Source organism: Charadrius vociferus, unplaced genomic scaffold (assembly GCF_000708025.1).
Source record: "Charadrius vociferus isolate BGI_N301 unplaced genomic scaffold, ASM70802v2 scaffold147, whole genome shotgun sequence".
In the NCBI taxonomy this organism is placed as follows: Eukaryota; Metazoa; Chordata; class Aves; order Charadriiformes; family Charadriidae; genus Charadrius; species Charadrius vociferus.
Genome location: NW_009649570.1, coordinates 2464141 through 2486159, shown reverse-complemented (window position 1 = coordinate 2486159; position 22019 = coordinate 2464141).

Below are 22019 nucleotides of genomic sequence, written 5' to 3'. Positions count from 1 at the left end.
TTGAGGCTAACAGTGATGTGCTGAAGAAATGTCTTTTGGGGACTCTTTTAAAAATTGATTTTGAAAGTAAATCCCCATGTGTGTATAAATATGTCTGTTTCTGGCTCATCTGTCTCCTATTAGTTTCGCTCATATGAGTTTCAGTCAGTCTGTTTTATTGTTATGTTGAACAAATAATAATAGTATTAAGGTGTCAATTTGGGTTTATAAATTTGCTGTAACTTTTGAGACATATCTTAATTTTCTGAATAGCTGAAGCCATCTTTTGTGACTCTCTATAGCTGTAAGCATATTTTCTTATTAAAAATCTCCACCTACTCCTAATGTACTCACTTAAAATTGCAATTCCAGGAGGTAATCAAGACATTAACACGATAAAATATAATGTGCTTAAAACACTTTCCATCAGCTTCAGCAGTCAATTCAGGCCCTCCCACTTTATAATAGAGTAATCATTTTCCGTTGTTCAGTACATAAAATGAGAGTAGTGCTTTGTACATGGAGTAAACGTGGAAAACAGCATTAAGAAAGTCTAGCTATGATTGTGAAGGAACTATCCTGAGATTGGTTGTATAACGCCTAGAGGTTATTGTGCAGAAGTTATTTTTTCTGGTTTAAGTGCTGCAGAGCATTGTGCTGCTTTTTAATTACCTGCAATTTTGCATGCTTTCATTGCAACAATATATTTTTAAAAAATCAAGTTCCTGTGGAAGTTAAAGCTTGCTCTTTTCATTGATGGAGGTTTGCATCAGGCTGTAGAGGATGGGTACTGGAAACTCAGAGCTTGGAAGCAGTGCCATGTCTTCCTGTTGCACACAGGTTTCTGAATTTCAGAGGAGCAACACATTTTGTGATCTTGCGTGAATCCCTGCTGACAATCCAAACTGCATGTGACAAACCTGATCCAAATCACTTTCTCTTCTGGGGTTTTCTTGTTTAGAAGATAACTCTGCCAAATGTATGAAGAATTCCAGATGTTTGGGTGGGAAGAGTGGGGTTGGGGAGGCATTTGAGTTTTGCTTGGTGGAACTGCGGTGTGAAAGCTACGTCTAATGCCGTGTTCCTGTGTTCAGGTCACGTGTGCTGGTTCTGTTCTGCCCTGCTTGAAGCTGGCAACTAAATTCTAGTTTCTTATGAACTATGTCAAAGTCTAAAGAAAAGTAAGAAGCATTTGCTACCCACTCCTATTTTGGTTTATGGATACAATTCAAGGTTAACATCCCAAGAATAAAAATGCATAACTCAATTCAAATTTGAAAGGATCTGAGAGACAAGAGTGGTGTGTATTTAAAAGATTATTTAAGCTATCATCCTGTAACTGTGGATGCTGTTGGGACACAGTCTCTCTGAGTGGTAAGTTTTTACTTCAGTGTGGCTAATGAGCCTTGTTCTGAAATAAGAATGTAAAGCATCAGAACCAACGTAGCTGTAGAAACTCAACGCTGCTAAAGAAATGTGTATAAGCTAAATAGGTTTAGAAAAGGAGGTATGAATCATTTCAGAAGAAAACATTTAGGAATGAAGAGAAGTTGTGGATGTTTGTATTTTTAAAGAGCCTCTTTCCTATATCACTCCAATTACTCTCCTAGACATTAGGTTTGTATAAACAGAAGTGCTATCATATAAACTACAGATAATACAAACTATAAACTACCTGGCTCCAAAATTATACAAATACATGTTTCTGTTCCTATTGATCTGTGTTTATTTTGATATGTTATATATTTGCGGAAAGATATCATACATAAGTCATGCAAGAAGACAGGCTAAACCCTGCTCATTTTAAGGAATTGATTCAATTAAAATTAGCAGGACTGCTTGAGCAAATAAACACAGACAGTGTTTGGCACTAAAAGTCTTTACAAACAATTCTAAATGGTATGGGGTAGAACCTCAGCTGGTATAAATCACTATTTCCATTAGCACCATCTTCAATAGAGTTATGCTGATTTATGCCACAGGATCTGACTCTCTGCATCTATAGTTAGTGCAGTAAAATGAGTTATTTTCTTCCAGTATTTCATTTTTTTTTTCAATAAATGTATCAGAATTTAGACAAATCTGTGGAACTTGTAGTATTCTAAGATATTTTATTTCCATGCAAGTATAAGGAGATTAGGAACTTCAGTACCTAGGCCATAGATATATAGATTTATATGTGTATATATTTATGCATATGTATGTGTTAGAATTTACTATTTTCATAGCTGTAAAGAGGTCAGATGCCTGCTTCTACAGGTCTAGCCAAAGGTTTTAATTAGAATAGCTATATTTATAGCCATCTTCTATCATTAGTCAAATGTAGACTCAAATCACCCTGTATAAATGATGTAGTGTTCTGAATTATTGAAACTACAGAATATGTAATGTTCCGAGTGCAGAGGATCTTGTAGCATCAAAATTACAGCAGAGAGTGTGTGTGTGTGTGTATGTGTTTTTTCCTACATTACTATGCCTCAATATCAGCAGAATTTGAGTTGTGGTAAGTGCTTTGAACTGCCTGGCATCAAACATAATGCAATTGAGATGAAGTGTGGAAACTTTTTCCATAACATGCATTGAGTTGTCTAGAGCATTGTCATTGTCTCGAGCTTGGCATAAGCACAGTCCCAAGTTTGAGAGAGAACTCTGTGTCAAGGTCTTGCCAGTAGTCTGGTGGGTGCAGCTTCCTGTAGTTCTCTGGAGGAAAAAAAAACAACTGTTACACTGTACAGAAATCCTCAGTGCAGCTTAGTCCTCTTTATAGCCTTAAAGAAAGACTGCCAGATCTAAGACCTTAATTTGTAGTTTGAGTTTTCTGCCTGGCGTTGTAATCTGTATCTTGTGCTTGTTCCTTTCTCTGAAGATCCGAAGAGTTGATTGTAAAGTGCTGAGAGGGCGCGTGCGTTAACTTTTCCACTTGTACACAAAATACTGAACTGGCCTCTGAGTTCAGGTGCTATGTTGCAGGAAAGGTCAAAAGCCAAGTAAAACCAATTTAGATATGACAGCTTTCAAGAACTGTCATCTAAAATAGAAAGTAATTTATATTTTTTTCACTTTGATTAAATCTTTCCCTGATAGCATGTATTTTGCTGTATCTTTTTAAGTGAAAATATTGTCCCCGGCAGAAGAGGAGCTCTTAATTTTATTTAGGTTAAATGTACCTAGCTCTTCTTGGTGGTTTCTAACTGTGGAAAAGGGCAAATCTGAAGAGGCAGGTTCTGGGGAAGAAAAGGTACTCACCTGTAATGGCTGGCAACAGATTAGGCTCTATAGTATATTATTTCTTTGCCCCCACTGAAGGGTGATTGTGGGGGGAGAAATGTTTGAAGATACTTGAGCTGTTCCAAAGAGTAAAGACGGGTAAGGTTTCTGATGAAAACAGAAGAGTTGGTGCATCATTCTTGCACAATGTTAAAAAGAAATTAAGAGTAGTTGAGCTAGCAGATAGAACGTGGTGTCCTGGGTTTGAGGGTTTGTGGGTTTTGGAGAGTTGGGCGAAGGGAAGTTTGACAAAGGTGACTCTTTCATTGGGTTGCCCGGTGCTGAGCTGAGGCAGGAGAGCCCTACAGCACTGGCCAAAATGTGCTCTAGAAGGGCAGATGTGAAAATAGCCGTGGGCAAGGGCTGACCTGGAAGACATGAAGGGCTGACCTGAGGAGACCTCATTGCAAATCCCTCAGAAATTGCTCTGGTTTTGTATTTTTAACATCAAGTTCCCAGCCCTTAAGACTACATGTGAAATATGCTGGAAATCTGAAATGCCTTACTAATCCTGTGGGCAAAACCCTGTGCTGTGTAATTAGTGCTATAGTATTTACCAGCTAAACAGACCAGTTAAGGACAGGGGAAAAAAAAATAATCATTTGCAAGTCCTAGTCTGCTTCCTGGAATATGTATAGAACTATCTGTTTAGAAGGGAAACTCTCGAGAAATCTCATGACGTTAATGCTGATGCTTTTCAGCAAACCTGTGGTCCCACTACTGGCATTACTTTTCCCAAACTGAGTTTTTTCGGAGTGACAGAGAAGACCTTGTGGGCAGCAGTGGGATGCTGGGCAAAGAAAAGGAGCAACCCATCTGTGATGGCAATCTCAAATAGTGATCAGAAAGCTCCAAAGAGAGAAAAACGTCAAAGTTTATTTTCCTTTTAGAAGATGGGGGAGTTCTTTCAACCTATTCGTTTCATACTAAATACAGTACAGCATCTTTCTCACTAATAGATCTTGGGAGAGCCCTGTGCTGCAAAGTTTTCTCCCTTCTCACTAGCTGCAGCTTCTCATTAGGTGGTGTGAAGTCAGACCTCCCGTGTGGTGGTGTTTTGGTAAGTGTCAAGCTCTTTTCTCCTCTCTGTAAGATTAACAGCAGCTTTTGTTCTTCCCCAGGTGGCGCAGGGGAAGGAGTCAGGGTGGATAGGAGAACACCACTGGCACAACCTTGTGCTTTGCTGTAGGTGGATGTAATGAAACCTCTCAGTTGGAAACCTTCAACTATGCTTAAATGCTTTGTTCAATTGTACTATTTTTTGGGAAATGTGTCCAAAAAGGCAAATGGAATCTGAGTAGCCTCCCCATACATATCAGTATCTACATTTACTGATAAATGTTTCATGAGTGATATTAACATCCATTCACGTTTCTTTCATTCTCGAGGCATTTGCTGTGTTTCTTTAACACAACTAGCAATGACATTCTGACATCAGGTGATGTTGTTTTAGATAGGTTTAATTGCTATGTTCAGCATGAATTTGTACGATCCTTGTGTCAAGCAAACACGACATTCTACGGTTGTAATACTAAAAATCAACTGTGATGTGGCTTTTTATGGAAAAAACGATATGTTCTGACTGTCCTGTTGACATTTTTGTCTTGGACTTGATGTTTAAATGCTGCAGAATGCTAGCTCAGGCCCAGGCGACTAATACGAGTTGAGAGCTTATAAACCACACACAGACTGTGCATAGATTTAGAAAAAAAAAACCTCAACAAGAACATGGATCTTTGTATATTCTATGACTGCAGAGAATATTTTCTTTCAGCTAGAAAGGGCTAGACTTGACAGCCCCTGTAACAGAAAGGCATCAAATAACCTCTCTCTAATTGCTGTAATTACTTCCCTGATACTTTTTTATGCGGTCTTATAAAAAATAGACTGAAGGTGAGTAATTATACCGTACCCTGCATGGAAAATATAACACTAGTGTTTTCAGCTTACAGCTGAAGCTGTAATCAGAAGTAGCTATTTGAGCTGTGATAGGCAAAGCAAGGTCTGCAGGTAGAGGAAATACCTTTTATTGACTGAACTAGGTAATTTATTAGTACACACTGGATTTAACCTGTAGGTAAGACATATTAGCTCTGAGTTTCAGTCTTATCTGTAATTTGTTTTTTCCTAAAGTCAGTTATCACTAGCAAAACTGAAATGTGGCTGTGCAGCTAACTTGGTGGTGGCGTCCTGCCGTTGCTTCAAAAAAAGAGAACGGGATGGGAAATGATTATCTAAATCAACCACAGGAGGTTTTTGACAATTTAGTATCCCTTTTTAGCTTTAGTTAAAGCTAGTATCACTCAGAAGCAGACCCACTCAGGGTACGCTGGTGGCTGGGGCACTTAGTAGGTTAATGGAGGAGCAGGTTCAAGTCTTTAGTTCATTCCAGAAAAAAGAGGAATTTAAACCTATGACTTGTCAGTTGGGTGGACTGTTGAGCTGAGGTATTGATATTTTGGCAGAAAGTCCCTTTATCCACTTGTGCAGCAAAACAGAGGAAAATTCTGCTTATTCGAATTCTATTATTTGTTCCCAGTGTGACGTAATTAGACTCATAGAATCATAGAATGGTTTAGGTTGGAAAGGACCTTGAAGATCATCGAGTTCCAGCCTCCCTGCCATGTACATTATTGTACATTATGATGTAATTGCTGTACTCCAGATACGTGTATCTGTAGAGAAAAGCATCAGAATAGTGCCAATAGTGCCATTTTGGGCATAAAGTCACCTGCATGTATATACATTATTAATGTTAATTTAGTGGTCTAGAAGAAAGTAAAATATTAGAACAGTAAATAATACATCATGATGCATTTTTTTGTGCATTTTAGAGTGCAATACAACTACAAATCAAAAATTAATTCTAGACAAAAAATATCTCTCTCATGACCTCTTCCCTTGTTCCTCCACAGTTTATACAGTGATTTCTGTCCACACGACATATGCGGGAGAGAACTGTATGCTGTGAGAACAATGATCTTATTGACCTCTGTGTGGGACTACTAGAAGCAAACTGGCCTGGGACAGGCACTTGGGCATAGATCAGTGTCAAGCAGTCTCATCTTCTGCAGAACCCCAGCGTTAAAACATTGTGGTGGTCAACTTGTAGCGTGTTTATGGGCTGGCTAGGCTGGGGGAGAGACAGAGAAACAGTATTTTGGCAGTACGTTTTTTTATTTTATTTTTGTTTTAAATCTCTCCTTAATGCCAGAGCAGAAGCATTGATATAAATATAACTTTAAGAAATGGGACATTTGCAAGTATGAAGTTATAGACGTGAAATGTGCCATATCTTTGGCCTTCACTAAGACTTGAATGTCAGATGGCAGTGGGTGTATCTAGTCCTACTGAAGCAGCTTGATATCTAGGTATTTCTGGCCCATTGGTAATCAGGGACACGGCCTATGCTGGAAGCTTTTCTGCTAATACCATGCTGAGATGTTTTCTGACTACTTATTGATTAGATCACTTTATTTCACTGGCCTGTCTCCAGAGCATTGAGTGTTTCCCAGAATCTGAAGAGTATCTTTAGAATATCTCAAATTTGTCAAAACATCAATGATATGATCATGTATTTTTTAACTAATAAACCTTTAAAGCACTTTTTCCCTAGCCTGAGATCTCACCTAGTAAAATAATTCGGTTCCACATTACAAAAACCTGATAAAAAATTCCAGCAACTGGTTTTAGTGCAGACTTTTTTGCAACAGCTAAAAACCGGTTTTAGTGGACCAAGGAAGAAGTCTTATTTCAGAGTGATGAAAATATTTCTTCTTTTGAAGCTAGACCTCTTATTTCAGTCGGAAGTTGCACCTGCTGCTCCCAAATACAGAATTGTGCGCAGGACTTTTGACGGTCTCTTAGCGCACGTCGATTATTGAGAACAAACTCTAGGAAACACATTCATCTCTTGAAATGCAAGTTCTGCGTGTTCTTTCTCAAATGTACAGTGCAACAATGGGCCTGCTTGTGTTTAATCTTGAGGATCAGTCTAATGTGGAGCCCCATCCAAAGAATATAGCGTTGATACCTTCATCGGTGACATTAATGCTCAAAGAAGAAAGACAAGATTCAATTATTGAAACCTCAAACTGATCAGAAAGAACTTGATATTCTTGATAGGCTTGCTTGATAGCTTGCTGTTTTACAGTACTTCTGATGTATTTCTGAATTGAGTCACATATTACGGCCTTCTTTTGGCATACTAAACTTCTAGATAGGATACTCCAGCTAGATAGAAGTCACCTGAAGTAAAACTGCTGCAGGACAGGTATGCTAGCATTGCCTAAGTTGAAAGTGATCGAGGAAGAACAATAGGAGGATTTCTTTGAGCACTAACGTTATTTTTCATCGTGCTGGCTATGCCAGCTTCTACAGCTAATTAAGCACAGGAAAAGACAATATTCACCAGATGCCTGCAGAGCAAGTCAGCAGATGGGATACTTTGTCCCTAGCCCACGTGTGTATTAAAGGATTTTTTCTCGGAAAAAATGGTCAAAAGCTGTCAATTATGCATGATTTGAACGTGAACAGATATGTTCCTGCAGCAGTGGAAATTGATTGTGGCACAAATATCCTTCTAAATATGCATATGCCTTTTCTTCAAAGTAAAATGTTTAAAAGAAGAGGAAAGATTGGAGGTTAGGTCTATGTTACCAGTCCATGGTTCCTTTCAGAAACCAAAGGCAGCCAGTGCTTATCCACCAATTAATGGAAGGCACACGAGTCTAGGACTTTCCAGTCCTGGAGTGCCATTGGAATTCATTTCTTCAAAGGTTTGTCTTTGTAACAGAGAAGGACCTCACAATTGCAGAAGTTTTTTCTCCATCTGTGAGTGGAAAAAGTACTCTGAGGTGCTGCAAAACGTCTTTCCCATGTTCTCACGTAACAAAGAGATTTTTGGAGTCTTTTACACAGTATAACAAATCCCAAAGTTGAGTTAGGTTTATTCTCATCCAAGCCCTAGCTGATCCTTAAGGTGTAACCCTGGTCCCAATTGTTATTCTTTTGCATCAATTTGCACTGGACTCATGGCAAGTGGAAGGTCTGACTCTGTGTCTATGTAAGCGGGACTAAGCTTGCAGTCACATCTTAGAAAAAACAGAGCTGTAGTTAGAGTATATAAAAGTGTATTTGTTTGCTGAGAATGAGTAAATTTTCTTTGTATTTGTTGTGCACAGTTGCACAATAGAAAGATTTTTTTTTTAAACTGGTTATTTGTAATCTAACTGTTTAGCTTCATTATGAATTTATAACAATGCTGTTTTGTTTAGAAAATAATTAGAAATTTCCTGATTAGCTTTTGATAAAGAAATCTGATTCAACTCTAGTTACCAGGTTGAGTTAGGGCTAGCATTAGACGTTCATTGGTATGCAATGTAAGCTGTGATTATTATGGTGCCAATGGTGATGAATCTGCCTGGATGAAATAAGTGTTGTATGACATAATACAAAGACAGGTGGATAACAGATTACTACATCCACTCCTCTTCCCCTGGAGCCACGGAAGGGGATTCCAGGCTATTAATCAGAAAGGCCTTTGGCAGGGAGTGTTTTTAGAAGCTGCGGAGAGATGTATGGTAACTTGAAGCATTTCAAGATTGAATACAGATGTTTATTTCATATTTTGTTGCTGCATTTAATCCTTTTACTAAGCACTTCTTCAGCCTCGTCAGGCAAATTATTTATGGTTTTTGAGATCCAGGACTGGTAGGGGCAGTTCCAGAAGCTTGCCTTTGGCTCTGATTTTTATATAGACAGTTGAATTCAGCAATGGCACAATCTGAAAGATAGGGAAGCACCACTGCACGTTCAGATAACACAAAAAAGCCATGTTCCATCTCGATGTATGTTAGATGTAATGTGCGTAGGTTGGGGAGGAATGGTTTGGAGATTTCTTTTTTTTTTTTTTTTAATCAAGGCTTAAATGATGTGAGAGCAAATTGTTGCTGGAAGAGAGTGGAGGTACATGTGTTAGTAATTATAGTAGAGGGCTGGAATTCAGGAAGACTCTCTGCTTGCTGTATGATCCTCTTCCTCTGACTTGAATAAAGCATATAGGACTGCACATGGGACTTCTCAAAAGCACCTAGGAAAGTTAAACTCCACCTTGGATTTTTTTCTGTCTTCACTCTTCCCTTATTGTGCAATGTTACGTTTTGTATAACGAAGATGTTAATACTTCTCTGTCTCAGAACATGATGCAGCTCTTTACAGTCCTGGGTTTCTGTGATTAATCAGTGCACAGAGGGCTTTGAGATCTTTGGTTGAGAATGACAATATAAGTATAAAACATTTGACCAAGATCTTAACAAGTGCCTACAGGTGCAATATTCAGTCACCTCAAATAACATACTCCTTTTGGTACAAATTTTTATTGAATCTTTCTTTTTCAGGGAAATTGTCATTGCCTTTTAGTATTTTAAGTACTGTGAATGTTTATGTGACATAGAATATACCATATTATTTGCACATTGTATATATTATTATGTTATTCAAGGCACGTTTGCAGGCTTCATCCTACTTTGATTGTCCAGGATGTTAGGAAGAAAAAAAGTTTGAGGTACCATGAGGAATCAAGTTTGGTGTGTCGGGCACTCAAGTTCAGGATCTTCAGGTTAGCCTGCTGCTAAGTAAGGAAAGAAGAGAGTTGTAGAGAGTGAGTAATTCTTCTTCCTTTTTAACTTGACAAGCAATCCGCAGTGCATGGCAGTGACTTCAGATGATTAGGGATTCATCTGTGGTAGCAGACGGCTCACTTTATAACTACCTGCCTATGCCTCTAGCTTTTTAAGCAGCCCTCCCATAGATCCACTTTCTAGCAGCTCTTAGCAAACACCGCACCATCTACTGCTGCTCTGCTCTTATTCAGGACTTTGTTATTATTATCATACCCATATTGTGTTTATGATGGCAATGTCATCCAAGCTGATCGTAACAACCAAAATCTGGACCCAGGATGAAAGGCACTACCCAGCAATTGAATACAGCTGCTCCACAAATGAAACACTTTTTTTTTTTTTTTTTATGGGGACCTTTGTGGGGAGCAACAAGAAATTGGCAACATGATTCTCAGTTGCTCTTTTCTTCCACATACCTGTGTGAACTTGAGGCTCTCGCTGAGTTTCTTTTGGCAATGAAGAGCATCTATAAGCACGCTACTACTAATTGGGCCTGTCTGGGAGCAGTGCAGACCTCTCTTGTCCAGAAAACTGAAAAACAAGCATTAGATAGTGGTCTCTGGAAAACTCCAGAAATTTCTGTCCCTAATGAAAGCAGAAATACAGACAATGTCTCCTGCTATTTTGTACTCCTTGTTTCCATTTCCTGGAAATGGAACTGCACTGGAACACAGACACAAACAATAATTAAAAATTTGCAGATCAAAAGTGATTTCGCTATTAGTCATTTAAAAAAAATTGTTAGTTTAGTTTGGGGGAAATGTCAGCATCAGCTTTCACTTAATTTGTTTCCTTGATTTCCTACTTACGGCTGAGCAAAGTACTGTCGTCTGCAAGCTGCAGGACTAGTGTGGCACTATGTCTTCTGTAGCGTTGCCACAGCAGTCAGGCGTTATCAGGCAATTATTCCAGAATATTTGCTTTGACATAAGTTCAGTACAATAAACTAACACAAGGTTAGAGACATCACAGGTGTAATGGACTTGTCAAACTCTATAAGGAATTTGTATGATACTGTACCTCACCTATCTCATGAGGTTGTAACAAACCTGCCAGTTCCACAGCAGGGAGTCAGTGGGCTGGAGTCTACGCAGTAATAAATGTTACATTCTTATTGTACTTCTGCTTCTTCTATTTTGAGTGGTTTTGACCAGTCGGTGAAGCCTAACTTTAAATTATGTTATGTATATTGGCTTGGACACCAAATTCTGATTCCATTAATATTCTGAGCTTTTAGAAACTGTTTTGATTCAGAATTCAGGTGAAATGCCACAATCTTCTAGTTGTAATGGAACAGAAATCTCACGGTGTTTTGTCACAGTAACAGTATGGCACAATCTTCTCCAGATCCTCAGGCTGCAGCAGCCCTGGGGGAAGCTGCTAACTCACATGACAGATCCTTGCCACCGCTGCCTGCACTGGAATTGCAGCAGCGTCTCAAGCCAAAGTCCTGTCAAGTTGACAAGTCAGTGCCATCACTTTCCTCACAGAATTTAGATATCCAGAGTAAGAGTATAGGTCAAAATTGAGAGTACTGGAGGTGGTTGGAATTGCCTCACAAAACAAAGGGACGTACAAGTCGTTTGCAGAGCGTGAGGGTTGGGTTCAGTGGTACACTTTTTTTAATTAGGATTAAAAAGAATTTGGGTAACTGGCTACAACGGCAGATTTCCAAACCAGATAGGTGTTGGAGTGAAGCAGCTACAGAGCAGCTGTAGGCATTTTCAGTGACTTAACTTTCAAAAAGTTGGGATTAAACATCAATTGCTCTGGCAAGAAACATAGTGATGTTCCACTATTACTGGGAAAATTTAACTGCGTCGTCTTTCTGCGTGACATGAAGGCTAGCGGGGGCTTCGAAGATGGAAGTGTGGGGTTCTCCACCCCTACTATCAGTGATTCTTGGCTGTATTTATATCTGAATGCCTTTGCTCTTGTAGCTTTCATTTTAGGAAGAAAGCTGCTCTTTCTGTTACAGGTTACATTTTTTAAAATAAAACCATTAACATGCCCCAGATGGTAACTTACAGTTTCACATGGCTGACATCCAGAGATGCTTAAAAGACTGAGAGAGTCTTCAAAGCTGAAGATGCCCCTGACGTAGACATAAAGTCTACATTTCTCCATTTTGCTGTGTAAAACAGCCCATTTAAATGAGAACAGATATGGCTTAATGCAGTAGTACTATAGATGCTGGCAGCTGAAACAAAGAAGCTGCCCAAGGAATAAGGTTGATGTCTATTTTGCTGCCATTGTATAATCCCTTCAGGCAGGTGAAGACTGGAATGAGGCACCCGCAGTAGCAGTGCCAGGTCATGGCCACGCTGGGCAAAAGGAGCTTGAGTCTTGGGGGTGTCAGTCAAGGCCCTTTGCCAGTTGCTTCATTTGGGGGAGTGGAAACGGACATAGAAGAGCAAATAATCTCCTGTGTTGCTGAGCTGTCAATAATGGCAACAGCTGCTGCCCAAGCAAGCTGAGAAGCAAATGTTTCCAAAAGATGGGCTATTTTTTCCTGTTTTGAAAGTTATTTGATGATCTCTACAAACAGAGTAATGCTTTTCTCCACCTGAAATTTCTTGAGATGGCAGCCGCACTTAGAGCTGTTTCTTGTAATGCTTGAGGGGGAAAAAAAAAGTAAATCAAGTTCAAATCTAAATGTAACTATTTGTAATTTGATGTAGAATTCGATTTGTGATTTATTTGCAGTAGAAACCATTGCTAAAGGGCATTCTTTCGTTTGGCCACCTGCTTCTATTCAGAGCTATGAAATCTGGAATTAGAGTTCAGTCATCTTTGTTAATGCTTTCTGACCCATGTTGGAAGATGTTCTCATGCCCAGAATATCACCAAGCTGTGTCCTGCCCCGTTACAGCTGTTGCTGGAAACACCACCCTGTTAAATCTGCCTGTGTTGTGATTGCCTAATACGGCTATGTCAACATACTTTGGGTTAGTAAAAAAATTATGTTTGAGTATTAATGTCACCAGATTATTGTGACAGTATGAAAAGGGAAGGGGAGCAGTAATAAGCCTGGTAATCTGTAAAGTCTGCTCGGGTGATGATGAGTAGCTAGAGGCAGTCATCTCTTGATGTTATATGGGACCGTAGTCTGAGGCACTCTCTGGTACATTTTCATGTGTATCAGCCTTTAAGTTTTCTCTTGAAGGTTAGGGCTCATGCTGGTTTCTCTTACAGCTAAGATGAATTTTGACCTTTATAGTAAGAATTGCCTTGGATGCTTTGTGCCTCAATGAGTAGTTGCGTGTGCGCATCCAGAAGACTGTTGCAATTGCATTGCAAATGCAAATGCCTCCTAGATATATCTTGTACATTTTCAAAACTGGAGAAGACAAAATCATGGCCCAGAGGATTCTGTCCTCTTCCTTGTTTATGGATGTAGATTTTTCTTTGGCTATGTTAAAGAAAGTCTTTAACCCTTCCAGCTGGCTTCGGTTCATTGCTTTCATTTCTGCCTGTCTTACTGTAAATGTTCTTCTGCTCACTTCTTCCCGGCACACGCTTTCTCTTAGGCTGAGTTTTAATTCTTAATCTTATGTCTTGTACCTTAATTATAGTAGGGGAAATCATGTCTCCGGATTGACACACAGCAGGAACCTTCCACACACCAGTGATCTCTTCTTCTGTGCACGGCTCAACTGTCCCCACAGCACTGCCCCTCCACCACTTCCACTCACCACTGCCAAGATCTCTACTTTGTGCTGGTGCACAGCAGTGCCTGCGTTGGGGAGGCAGTGACAAAACCGGCAGGTAGAGAGCGAGGGGAGACAGCAAGCTTGCGAAGACAACAGAGCAAAACTTGCCTGTTTTGTCCTCTGACAGAGTCCTCATTTTGCCAAAATAAGAACAGGTTCTATTTAATGGTATATGGTTGTGTGTTTGTATATATTTAAATATATATGCATACATACATAAATGCATATACACTGTCATATATATGTGTATTTATGTGTAGATATATATGAGAGCCCTCATATATAGACTTTACATCGTGTTGTTTCCTGTCCATAGTTGTCTAAATCCTCTCATCTTCCCACAGAAAAACTGTAGATAACAGCTAAGAAGATCTGTAGTTAGAAGCAACTTCGTTGGAGAAACAGCTGCATTTACAAGGTGGTATAATATAAAGACCTGTAAAACAACGATCTGCGAGCTTTGTGTTGAAAGCTGGTTGAAAAAAGCTCTCGTTGACATCTAGAAATCTTGAATCAACCCATTTTTTTGGCGGGGGAAAGATGAATCTCTGCTCTCTTTCCTTCTGGGCTGTGTGCTTGTTTCTTTTTTTTTCTTCTGCCTATGCTTATGTTTTTGAAGCAAATCTGCCTGTCAGTGCTTTAAATCAATACCATTAAAGCTCTATTTGAAAGTAAACTATTTCAAGAGGCTGGCCTGCTCTACCCTGCAATTATATCATGTGCTAAGTGAGTGAAACTTTCAAAGGTATTGAAGGCTTCTGGGTTTGTTTTTTTCTTTTCCATTTCGCTAGATGACATCCAATGATAATGGCCTTAACATGATGGGAAATTAATTGAGAGAGCATTTCTACACTGCCATAATTTTATCATCCATCCTATTGCTGCTATTAGCAGGAATCCATAACCCCATGGGTGTTTTGTGAGAATCTCTTTTAGCAGAACTTACGGTGTAGAGGTTACATGGTTAGCTCCTTCCATCAGCTGGGTGTCAAATCACTGTCGAAAAGAAATTACTGGTGTATTCATTTTTTTAGCTTCTAGCCTTGTGCTGTGGTGTAGGAGATGATTTGTAGCGAGCCATTGGGGAGAGAAGAGTGCTAGTGGCCATTGAAGGCTTCTCTCACAAAGGTACTTAGGAGAATCATTGCACGTTAACACAGATGCACACAGCAGCATTTTTCTTCTAATGTCCGTTATAAAGTGGTGTAAGGAAATTATGCCTTCTGACTCATCATGTTGCAGCAGGATAGTAAAATAATCATGTTCCAGTGGATTTGTTTATTAAATTGCATTTGCTGAATTTCCCCGTGCTGACTACTGCAAAGCAGGTTTTCTTAAATCCCTAGTAACAAACTAGACTTCTTAAGTTCATAACACTGACAATATGAAATAATTCAATTTTCTTCAAAGCCTGTTGTTTCTTCTTTCACATTCTTGAATGACTTTAATAAATCTTAAGCTGATTTATAAAGCATACTGTAACTTAAAAGAATGTTTTTGGAAATGGTTGACATGGGCTGTACAACTTCTCTACTTATCTTGCAACTTTCACACGCATTCTGCTCATTTTCTGAATTAAGTGCTCTTTCCTGCTCTCCTTCTCCATGGTAGTCCAGTAAATTGGGATAAAATAGTTTTGCTCTTTTTGCCTGTGTCACCTGTAGTAAAGCAGTAACAGCTCTGTGAAACAGATTATAGCCATGATTTTGGCACGCTCCTCAGAAGCTACGCACACTGGAACTTAAATTTATGCTCACTGAAATGTTATAGTTAAAATAGTGTGAATTTACATGAATGAAAGATGAACTTTTGTGACAATTCTCCCCTTCTACACTTGAAACTTACCTTTTAAATACGTACTGAAGAATCCCAAACTTCAAAATCATTCCTTTTTCCATTATTTTCTCCTCCTTTCTACTTCGCCATTAATTGGGAAAAGGAAGAGAGGTTAGAAAACTGAAAAAAATCAACAAATATTTTAACTATCTAAAATGCACCTGTTTCTTTTTATTATTATTTTTCCCGTTAAAATCATTCATGACCCTTTTATCTTTAATTAATATTTTTGATGTATCAGATGGGATTATCGATGATATCTGGCTGCACAGATCTCATGATAATTAGGCAATAATTATGCCTAATTTTTCCCGTGCAGCCAGTTGACGCAACTGAGCGCATGCAGGATGCAAATACTTGAGTGAAAGTGAGATTTTGCCAGGATTCATCTTCAAAGTGGAATCACAGCTCAAATGCAGCCCTGAAGATGCCGCTTCCTGCTCTCCCTTTGCTTCTGTGTGACATTTTCTCTCTAGAAAATACTTTCCTCTGCTTAGATTCCCCTGTGGGATTCCTTTTGATTGCTGCTATAGCAGCGGGAGTTAGTGTGACGAGGAATTCAGAAACCCTGAAAGAGCAGAGCTTGCTTTTGCTCCTCCACTGCACAGAAAGAGAGCTCGGGGTGCTGCGTTTTCACGCAAGGAGCTTCCTCTGCCTCTGCCACCATTTGCAGCTCTCCCAAGATTTTTCTCTTCCATGTGCATCAGTGTGCAACTGCAGAGCGCCTCAAGAGAGACCGAGGCTGTGAGCAGCCCCTGACCTGGGCAACGTGGCCACGCAAAGTGGAAATCAATCATTAACAGGAGCAGTGTTTTTCTCTTCTATACTTTTGCACACCTGGGTTAAAATAATGTTCTTCAAAATCCCTCCCAAGCAACCCCACCAAGAGGAGATGCTGTGACTGACTATGGATGGATACAGTGGAGTAGTCCTGTGGCCAGAGTCCTTTACTGAGACTGGCCAAAATTCAGAAAACAATTGTAGGGCAAGCATAAATGTAAGTGAAAGAGAACAACCAGTGGCCCAGAGCTAGCTAAAAATATAATTTTCTGGACCACATTTTGCAGTAATACTTTTATCAAAGGGAAAATACTCTTGCAAAGTGTTGGAGTGCATCTTTTAGAAGGAAAAAAAGCATCAAAAACCCCAGGGATGAATCATCCTTACTGTTATTTTCCCTATAAGGTTACCAGATCTTCTGGGATTTCAATGATTTTTAAAGGGAAATTTTAGGAAACTTTTTCTTACGTCACCTCTGCCATAGGCTAAATGGGGTACACAAGAAAAGCAACATCTTCTTGACTAAAACACAATAAAAAAACCCCACCTTGCCTTTTGTAAGCATTGAAAATTAATGCTTGCAGGAGCAGAGGAAACGTCTCTGTGTTAAGATGTGCATACTTCCCTATGGCTTTGTTTACAAGAACATAGTGTAATCATTATATAGGTTGGGTTAAGAGAGCTCCTGGCCTGTTGTAGCTACCAAAGACGCCACAATTACTCAGCATCTTGCAAACTGCTGCTTTGCAATTGTGCAAGGACATCAGAGCTGTTACTGGGTTTGGTCATCACCTGACTAGATTTACATGATAAAACATTTCTGGGACCAACAGGGAACTGAAACCTTCCAGGACATGAACCTTGGCAAGGTATCAGCGTGGTGGTGCTCTCTTCATTACTTAAATAAATACCTTTCCACTAAGGTATCTTTGAAAGGAAAACAAAGTTGCATTTTGTTTTAGTCATTAAAAAAAAAAACGCCTAAATTCCCATGTTCTATATTTGCATCATATTTATTAGATTTTTAATTTGTTACTTTCAAAATTGTGCGTTGCTTCATCAACTGTTTGTTACAAGATTTCCCTTAGGGGAAAACAGAGCTTCATATCCATGCTCACATATCGCAGTATGAATAAGACTTGCCACACTCCAGTTGGCAGGTAGGGAATGTTAGTCAATAATGCTGGAATTTAATTGGCTTTAGCTTCTCATGTTGTGTCACTAGATACAGCTTCATTCTTAGGGAGTCTAACCTGAGAAAACAAGGACATATTTCAAATTCCAACAGGATTGAGCCACAGCATTAAGGGGCTTTGATAGAGTTCAGTTGTTGCTATTAAAGTAAAACAGTTTTTGTTGTGTTTTTTTTTTTTTTTCCCAAAATAATTAGTGGTTTCAGTGGTGATGGTTATTTTTGTTGTTTGTCTTAAGACATTTAAATGCTGACGATTTTGATGGGGACAGCTGGCTTACAAATTATATCTGTTAAGTTTTATGCCAAACTCCATCTGAACTGCAAGGGATAGTTACTGCAGCTCTTAAAATAAAAAAAATAAAAAAGAAGAAATGCCCTTCTGGTCCTTCTTTTATAGCAGGAGCTATTATTGCCTTTATTGTTGCTGCATTAAACATATGTTTGAATATGATCTTCTAACTTTCATTGCTGTTGGGTTAAGAACACAAAGAGCATGCCCCTGTCCTGATTAGCCAGTCTTGTACAGTAGTACAAAAAAAAGCAGCAATGGTAATTTCTCAGCTCATTAGGTGCATATTCATCTTAATGGGGCATCAAAGTTAAAAACTATAATGCCTTCCTCTCATTTAATACTCCAGAGAACATTCACAGTAACCACATGAAAGCAAAAAGGATTTCAACAGTGGAGCTGCAAAAGTAGGTGTCTTCATTCCCTCCAGGCAGATAGAGAAGAGAAGAGAGAGAGAACTACTTTTTATCCTTACCCCTGTCTAACTTGCCTTGCTGTGCTACCCACAGGTCACTGTAGTTGTATGAATAAAAATGTTGACCTCTGACAGTTTTTCTGGTAGGTCAAATTTTAAATACATAGTCTGCGAATGTTTGGCATCAGCTGAAGAGCACAGTGTACTGAAATATCCTCCAGAGGTTATTTTATTGTTTAGGGACGTGTGGACCCTGATACAGAGACCATTCATTACAACGGAAAACTTGCGGTGCCTTGAAACATTTAGGTAAACAGCCCCCATCCTTAAAAATACTATCTTTGCCTAAAGTAAGCTTAAGCTCCAAGCTTTGAAAATGCACCGATTCCTGTGGTTTATGTAATAACAGGGCCCAATTCACGCTATTTATTGAAACAACAGTATTACCAGAACCTGCTTCCAAAAGCATTTCAGAGCTAGCGCCCAGCATGAGTTTTGGGGGCATGTTTACAGATGTAAAATGAAGCCGTGTGTGGATGCCGTGCTTCCTGACTTGACTCTGCGTGTGTGGCGGGGGATGCTCTATTGGCTTGCCGCCCAGTGTGCACCAGCATATGCAACTAAATTTACTCGTGGTTGTAAAAGTGTTCTGCAACATGCCGATTTGAGATGTTGGTTTTCCGCCTCTGACAGAGCCATAGAAGAGAGTATAATTTGTGGTATATGGTCAGTTATGTAGGGTGCAGCATATTGAAACCCTATAGTATGCAGCTGCTATCACCCAAAGCCAAAATTCTCAGTAGATTTTTGTTAGCCTTTCCTAGCCGTAAAATGAGGGGCTAGGTAAAAATAACTGCTGGTAGCATGTGTGTTCATTCAGGATGGCAAACCAGTTTTTCTTCCAGATTGGTGAAGTTCTCATTTTCTTTCAGTTCCGCCGCCCACATTAAGAATGGAGAAAGGCTGCTTCTTTCTCCAATACCTCTTCTTTTCTTAGGATCTAAAAGGAAAAATTCAGTATAGAACTATAATCCTTTAGTGTATTGTGTTTAAAAGGTAACTTTTATATATATAATTCCTACAAAGCATTTATGTAATTATATAAATTTGGTGAAATAAAAAAAAAATAGAGAAATTGATCACATAATTCAGAATATTTTGGTGGGGTATTGGTAGAATAGAAGATTGAACAAAAGGAAGAGACTTAGGATAAGAGGTTTTGAGGTAGATGAAAAACTACTAGTGAAGCAGAAATGCTGGGAAGCCACTTCAGAAATAGGATGAGAAAAGACAGGGTGGATCCACCCATTCAAAAAGCATGAATCAACAAGGCAAGACAGAAGAAACGGAGAGAAAGCATAAGTTCACCTGAATAAACTGATTAAGGTCATCTGATTTCAGTAAAGTTGTATGGATTTGTCAGCTGGGAGGATTTGTCCTTAAAACAAGGGGGGAGGGGGGGTGTCAGAGGTGAGTGGTAAAGGGGATGGAGCAAGACAATAGGAATGAGAAGGTAAAGCAAGCTCTGAAATGCCTGTGGATAGCATATACCAGTTTGAGGGCAGTGGGAGTGAAAAGAAGGGCTGATAAAGAGAAGGAGAGATATTTCTTTGAGAGTGGCTATAAGGCAACCTCCTGCTCCTTTATGCAGAGCTTGGACCTCAGTGGATTAGGTTCTATTTTTGCCGTCTTAATTTTCTCCATAGTGTTTGGTTATGGAGGCCTTTGAATAAAAATATTTTGAGAAAGCAAGCACTTAGCTCTAAATTACTGAAGGACGAGGGAGGATTGCTGTGTTCAGGTAGTGGAACTCCATTGCTGTGAACAACGCCAGAGTACACACAGCCAATTATATAGCATGTCCTGTATTTTTCTTTTCTTTTGGCAGCTCAGTTTATTGTCTAGTTTAAAATTTTTCTGTACTGCTTGTGCATGAAATATTTTATTAGGAAAAGTGCAAAATAACCTATTGATGTGTTGCATCAATATGCGTTAGAGAAATCCAATGATCCAGCAGCTATACTCTGACTTTGGTCATCATGCATGCTCATTATATTAGCAAATTCTGCTGCATTTCAAGGTTCTGTACTGGCTTTCAGAAAAAGGATTGGTCTCTGTGACAGCAGTTGACATTTGAGCAGGATTTGGATTCATCACTAGGACGAGGATGCTTTAGTTTTCATGAAGTAATTTTTCAAGCTGCACTGAAACCAATTCTGCTGGATTTCTTTCATACCTGGTGGAGGGATTCCTGGGCAAAATCCGGCTAGCTGTGTTATGGAAGAGGTAAGACTAGACCTACATAGTGGTTCCTTCTGGCCTTAAAATGATAAAAATTCAAACTAGTGGCAATACAGATTGTTCTGCTCAAGTCATTAGTGCAGTACCAATTTTAACACTAATAAGGAATTAGTCTGTGCGCTTGAGGTTGTAGATTAATTTTGAGGTCCAATTAAAAGACTTCAGCTCAGGTATGTCGGCTTCTGGAGATGTGGATGTGAGAAACAGAGAAAACCACCACAGCACAGTGGTGATACCAGGCATATCAGACCTGTAGTCTTGGGAGTCACCGGCCTTTTTTTTTAGCACTTCTCTTGAGGTATACAGAAACTTGAAAGAATCGTTTCCTACCTAAAACTCCAACCACAGCTTCCTCTACAAAACCTAATAGACGAGATAAGGGGTTCCAGTCCTCCTTTACAGTACATAGGGGATATTCCATAATTTATATTGCAAAATACGTTTTCTCCTGAAAACAGGAGTCTATAAACAAGCAGTCACCTGCTCTGTATGACCTTGTAGAGGTTGTGTTCTTTCCCATCTGCTGTTCTGTCTGGGTGGTTGTTACAGCCCTTTCCTTTCTCCTCAGCAATGTTTTTAACATTAAGCTGGACTCAAGCAAGAACGTTTCTTCACCACGCACAGCTACTTCAACGTCCTTACTTTTGCAGCATCGGCTCTGGTGTCAGGATACTGGAACATGCATTGTTCTTGATATCATCATGGACATGTATGGCAAAAGCTTTCCTCTCATTAATGGGCCATGTATAAACTAGTGTCAATCTCAGTTATATTTATCAACTGGAACATAATAAGTGAAGCTTTTTTAATAGAAGTTAAGTGCTAGTGCTATGGCATACTGAAGACATCAGACTTTGACGGCTTAGCAAAGCTGAGCGTTTCTGGTAGAACTAGTAGTTGCTTTGGCCATATGCAGTGCAGCACACTGATGTCCCTGAGCCGTAACTTAATACTTTGTACCAGTAAACTCTATGTCATGTGTGTGAGTTGTGTGAGTTTCCACTGATGCTTCTTCATGAATGGCTGACCAAGAAGTTAAATGGAGAAATGCCCATCAGAAGAGATGAAAATCGATCTTTGGACATGTTTTAATGAATCTAATGGTGAATCTCCCGTTCTTTTTTAACACCAGGAGACCACAGTTTGGTTGAGCTGGTAGGTAGGTTGATGATTGATATTTGGCAAGCAGAAGGCTACATGTGCTCGCTTGAACAGAGTAACCAATTAATCAGAACTCTCTTTCTAAACCTCCTGGCTGTATTCGCTGCATCGCTACCAGCATAAATGTATTCCCTTCCTTCTAAGTAGCGTGCTTATTATTTTCACAAATTAGCACATTTTTGTGTTTCATTAATGTTTCTCAAGTATTCTGAGAACAATGTGATGACATACCACTGACAAAATTCAGAACTGCACAAATTAAAACAGGCTGACTTGTAATGGGGAGAAGGAAAAGCAGACAACCATTTGTACACTTCAGCTGGGAAACCAAATCCTGACTGCAAAAATGCCTGTGCAAACCTGTGAGCTGAGCTCCTAGCACCAGAAGCTTGGCAGGGCA